Raw genomic sequence first — 6329 nt, forward strand, 5'->3', positions numbered from 1 at the left:
AAATCTTGTACTTTTGGTGATTTCCAAGTTGCGATTTCCCCTAGTGCTTTAACAACATGTGACATCATTTTAAATGTCATAATCGAATCATGTCTTTCCCCCCATCTAGTACCACTTAGCTGTTTGAGTCTCACTTGTGTGGTTTGCTCATTTGCAAAGTCTTGCGTTACAGGCTCCTTCAAAAACATTTATTCGTTGTGGAGAGACATGAAAGAAGTTAACTATCTCAGTAACACCATTCCAATAGTACCGAAACTCAGCAACCTGACTTGATTTAGAGATCACCAAATTTAGAGCAAGTGCTGCACAGTGAACATAAACCGCTGCAGGGCTATGTTCCCCGATGATGGCTTGACATCCCTTAAATTCTCCTCTCTGGCACTTGCGCCATGGTAACCTTGACCTATCAGGTAGAAAGAGTCTAGCTGTCTATGGTTAATTTTATTAAGATTGTTTCAGCAATACAGCATCCAGTCAAGTAACTGATCTCATGAAAACCAATGAAATCTTTGATTTTATTGTCATCTATTTAGCGTACACTTATGGAGAGATGTAATTTTCTTTGACTATCAGTACTCTCGTCTGCAATAACTGGAAAATATTTTGCTTTTGTGATTCTGTTAGTTTTTCAGATATGTATGCATCAGTACACTCAAATAATTCTGTGTTCTGTGATTGGTGTATGTTGCATTTTTCTCGGGCATTTTTCATGTATTATTCAAAAGCATGGTCATCTCTAGCAATTGCAAACCTCAGTAATTCACGAAAGTTTCTATCATTAGGCATAGACCTACCTGAACTAGTTTCAGAGGATTCATCGACAGAGGAATCTAAATTTTTGCAACTTTCTGCATGGGCTCTCAGAGCTTGTTCTTGACGACCTAGAAACATACTAGCATGAACTATCCCTTCAATACTTTTGCGGTTTTCCTCAGTTTGTCGTTTGAGGTGATCATCTAGCAGTGAGGTAACACGTAGTTCTATATTAGACATTTGCGTTATAAAAGCTCTTTAGCTTTAATTTGATTAGTCTGATGATGTGAAAGTTTACTAAGATTTTTTAAGATAACTATCAGACCCACTCAATCTGTCATACTATGTTAATGCCTTTGTAGGTAAAGATCGCAATTCATGCTTTCCCCTACCTCCCTCTGTCTTAGAAAAAGCTACGCAAACTTTGCAATGCAGACCCGATTTTGCATGTGGAAATGGTAACCAGGGATAATCATCAAGATGCTTCTGTGACATATATCATTTTTACCACTTCTAGACGCATATGGTGGTTGATAATCAAGATGCTTCTGTGATAAATATTTTTTACCACATCTAGACGCATATGGCAGTTGATAACTCAGTCCAACACTCCAGGTTTTCATTAGCAAATCTTATCTCTCCTTGTCAGTCTTTGATTTCCCAACCCACACACCAATATCCATATCAGAATAAGGCATATTATCAGCCTGAAAATACGATTCCTGTACCTCTGAAACTCCATGTGCTGTTTTATGTAGCTTATGAGAGTGTGGTAGTCAAGGCAGTGGGAGTGGGCAGCATCGTTGTTGCTGTCCAAGCGTTTAGTACCTCACTCTTAGGCTTAGGAACGTGACTGGCAGTAAGCGCAGGTAAGGAACCACATTGTGAACTTTGGAAAGTGCCTGCTGTACTTCGATTTCCTTCAATACCAGCATCATCATCACGTTCAGCTGATCTGTCCGAAGTCAACATTTCAGTGCTGCAGCCGCTGAGTTCAGTTCGAAGCCTGAAACTGAATGCAGAAATAAAATATTGTGTTTTTGTTCTGTAGGTAACCCCCTCAAACCTCGTGTATGTGTGTGTACAGTGTGTGTTACATATATGTATTACAACACAGAACTTCCGTACCATTAAATTAACTTAATAATGCCATCACCAAAAAATATGGATGACTAATATGTTTTCGTCCTATCACAGAGCAGAAAGAACTATTGATATAATTAGGGATAATATAATTTCATAATTTAAACATTTGCAACTATATATCGTACGATTGTCATATCATTTTTAAAGAGTGACTGAATCATAATATTTCAAATATCGAGAAGACTGTCTCTCATCTATAGAATTTATAAGTATGAGCCTTAGTCTACTTGCGATTTGTTCTTTCAGAGTAATCTCGAATAGATGTCTAGCTGGTTTGGGGCTGGTTACGTTCTTCCTTGCCATATGATTACAAAGCTTGAATCTGAGAAGTATCATCTTGGTGTCTTTTCATGATTTTAGCTTCCTTGTCAATAATCACGCTACCCACGCATTACAAATTAAATGATCAGTGTCTCCCGCCGCCCACCTCGGGTCTTGAGAGCTGCTGACAGACTGCTCCACAGAATGAGTACTCAGTGGCCGGCTTCGATACCCGGACCGTTCAGTTGTCTAAAACTCGTCCAGCCGTATGTCAGTGGACTGGTCTTTATACAATAATACGACTCTCTCTCTCTCTCTCTCTCTCTCTCTCTCTCTCTCTCTCTCTCTCTCTCTCTCTCTCTCTCTCTCTCTTTCTCTCGTTACGCCCCTGTCCCACACTGCCGCAGGCTCCAACAGCAGTAGTTTTGTATGGGAAGGATGTTGCCCAGTGAGTTCTTCTTGTGGACAGCCTTTCGGCTTGCATCAACGTGATCAGCTGAGGCCTGGGAAATAAACGCTGTCTTCTTAAGTTCACTGTCTTTATTTTCCAAATAATTACACTTAATGCTTGCCAATTACACTTCACTGTTTTCACAAATACCAGAGCAATACAATCTACATTAACTGCAATAACACTTAATGATTGCCAACTAGACTTCACTGTTTCCACAACTACTGTTTCCACACTGAACTGACAATGAACTTCAATCAAACAGAACTGAAACTGACTGAAACTGCTCTAGTCTCTTCTCAGTCTCTATATCAGCTTCCAATAATCTAGAGAGATCTACTGCTTCTCCAGTGCTCTCCTGGACTGCCGAGGGAGCAACAGTTACAACAGTTACCAACTCGGAGACATTGGAAATATCCAGAGTTTCTTACACTGAATAACACTCTAAATTATTTAGCATATAAACTGACATAAAATTACATAATTAACAATCACGTAAATATTATAGAGAAAATGAGACAAAAATCTATCTTTAACTTACAAAATACCTACACTCACAAAAAGCAGGCTAACTGGCTACTCTGACACATCATCATCATCATCATCCGGACCTCCTTTCCGACCCAAGGGCAGGGTGAGGAGTAGCAATGTCCAGACAGCACAAATTTGGCCAAATCAAATAGGCCACACTTCCATTCACTCATCATTCAAGCCCCCGGAATCCTGGCTCTACCGGATACGCCGAAAACATTCACCATATTCTGCAGCTTCACACAAACGTATCCTACTGAGTCAATCCGGACGCTGCCATGCTCACAAGGGGTGCCAAAATCCCTGATCATGCACTTCTCACAACATTCATCCAACCAGCTCGATCTCTTGTCAGTTCCTTAGCCTCACAGACTTCCGAACCTCTCTTCCTCAAACACTCATCCACCATATCTCTCTGCCTTCTCCTTGGCCTACCTCGCCTCCCCTCTCCTTCAAATTTGCTCAGGTATACCTTTTTCACCACTCTATTGTTATCCATTCTTTCCACATGACCATACCATCTCAGGACACTGTCATCGATTCTGGTTTCCACCGACTTCCTCACTCCACGCCGTTCACGAATCACATTATTTCGCATCCTATCCACCCTCTGTACTCCACATACATTCCTCAGCAGTCCCATCTCCACTGCTCTTACTCTTGTCTTTTCATATTCATGCCACACCATAGTCTCGCACCCATATGTTAAAGTTGGCACTATCATTCCCTCATGTAAACCTCGTGCAGCTTCAACACTCAAGCCTCTGATTCTTATCAAGGCCTTCATTGCACCAGCTACGTTTCTTCCTTGTGTCACTCTACATTCAACTTCTTTTGCACATTTTCATCTCTTTTCTATCACTATACCCAAGTATTTGAACTCTCTCACCAATTCCAGTCTCTCTCCATTCACTGTGACATCACACTGGGAGTCCCCTTCTTCTCAATAACCATCACTTTACTCTTCTCTACATTTACTCTCAAGACACGACGTTCACAGACATCAGCAAAACTCTGCACTTGCCTACCGGTACTTGCAAGCAGTACTGCATCATTAGCATACAACACCTTTGAGATATTCCATCCATCACCATTCATTACAAACGCCATACCTCTCTCCATTACTCGTGTTTTTACTTCTCTCATCACCTCATCCAATATATATATTGAACAACCATGGGGACATCACACAACATTGTCTGATGCCCACACCGATCGTGAACCATTCACTTAGATGCCCATTAACCCTTACGCATGCTTCGCTACCATCATAAAAAAAAAACTCTTGACAGCACCTAGCAGCTTACCATCTACACCATACATGCGCAAAACTTTCCACAATGCCTCTCTGTCTACTTTATCATATGCTTTTTCCAGATCCATGAATGCCATAAACACCTTATGGTCCTTCTCGCAAGTCTTCTCTGCTATTTGTCTCACTGCAAATACTTGATCCACACATCCTCTGCCACTCCTAAAGCCACCCTGTTCATCACTCACTAGGACTTCTGATATCTCTCTTATTTTCTCTATAATAATTCTTCCATATACCTTCCCTACCACACTCAATACACTTATGCCACGATATTTCTTGCACTCACTTCGATCACTTTTATTTTTGTACAGGGGTACAATCACAGCCTTTTTCCACTCTGCAGGCATAGTTTCACTCATCCTTGCCTTCTTACATATTTCCAGCAAGCACTTCATTCCACTCTCTCCACTACACTTAAGCATCTCTGCATACACCTCATCAACCCCAGCTGGTTTCCCATTTTTGAGCCGTTTCACAGGACTCTTCACCTGTGCGAGTGTCATTTCTCCTGGCACTGCATTCCTTCTCTGCACACCCCCAAAACCAATCACGTTTACAGTGCTCTGCTCTCTCTATTCCCATTCATCAGGCTTTCAAAATACTCCTTCCATCTGGCCCCTACTTCATCTCCATGGGTTAGTAACCTACCACCTGCGTCTTTCACACCATCACAGGTCTTTCCGCTTTCACTTTTACATTTCCGCATCTCTTTTCAGAATAACTTCCTTTTTTCAGAGCAGTTCGCATTCATTGTCTTCCCAGATCATCATTTACCTCCTTCTTTTTCCTCTTCACTAGTCTCTGTACGTGCTTCTTGTTCTCGATATACTCAGTTCTTATTTCAACTGAATCCCTATCCTGTAACCACTTTAGCCACTTCTTCCTCTTTTACTCCACCGCTTTCTTAACCTCCTCATCCCACCATGCCATACCCTTCTTTTTTGTTGATACGCTTGCCACACCACACACCACTTTAACATTCCTAACTAAGCAATCCCTATATGCATTCCACAGGTTGTCCAAATCTAATTCATTCCAGTTCACTGATTCTAACTCGTCCTCTACTTTGATCCTGTAATCATCTGCCATTTCTTTTATCCACAGCTTCTCAACTTGCAGTCTTTCTCCCAGACTGCTCCTCTCTCTCTCTTGATCCACCCCACTCCTCTCAGCTTGAGCTTGCATACCACGATCATATGATCTGACAAACCTCCACATCGTCCCTTCACAGCCTTCGTATCAGCAACCATTCCCATCATTGAACTCTCTACGAGCACGTAATCAATCAGGCTTCTTTCAACACCATCCCCATTTCCTCTATACCATGTATATTTATATGCATCTTTGTGTTTGAAATACGAATTACAAATGCACAACCTCCTCTCCTGACATATATCCTTTAGTCGATTCCCATTATCATTTTCTCCTGGTACTCCATAACAACCCATTATGTCATCCTCAGGACCAGTGCCTACACTTCCATTCATCTCCTCCATCATGATCACTTTATACCTCCTGGGCATTTCTCCCACTACTTTACCCAGCTCATCCCAAAACTTGTCTTTCTCTCTCTCACTCCTGTCCTCACATGGTGCATGCACTACAATCACTGCCACTTTCACCTTCTCAAACTTGAACTTGACGTACATACACCATAAGCTGACACATTTGTAGTCTCTCATTCCACTCTGGCACACCTCATTCATCAACAAAGCAACTCCTTCCTTACGTCTTCCTCTCCCATTCATTCCCAATCTTAAACATTTCACACCCTCCCACTCCTCCACTTCGTACCCTTTCATCTTCGTTTCACACAATGCCATCACAGCATATCTCGCACTCTTGAACACATTCACCACTTCCACCCTCTTG

Source organism: Coenobita brevimanus, chromosome 25 (genome assembly GCF_032717465.1).
Source record: "Coenobita brevimanus isolate Jiangsu-jjx chromosome 25, ASM3271746v2, whole genome shotgun sequence".
Classification (NCBI taxonomy): domain Eukaryota; kingdom Metazoa; phylum Arthropoda; class Malacostraca; order Decapoda; family Coenobitidae; genus Coenobita; species Coenobita brevimanus.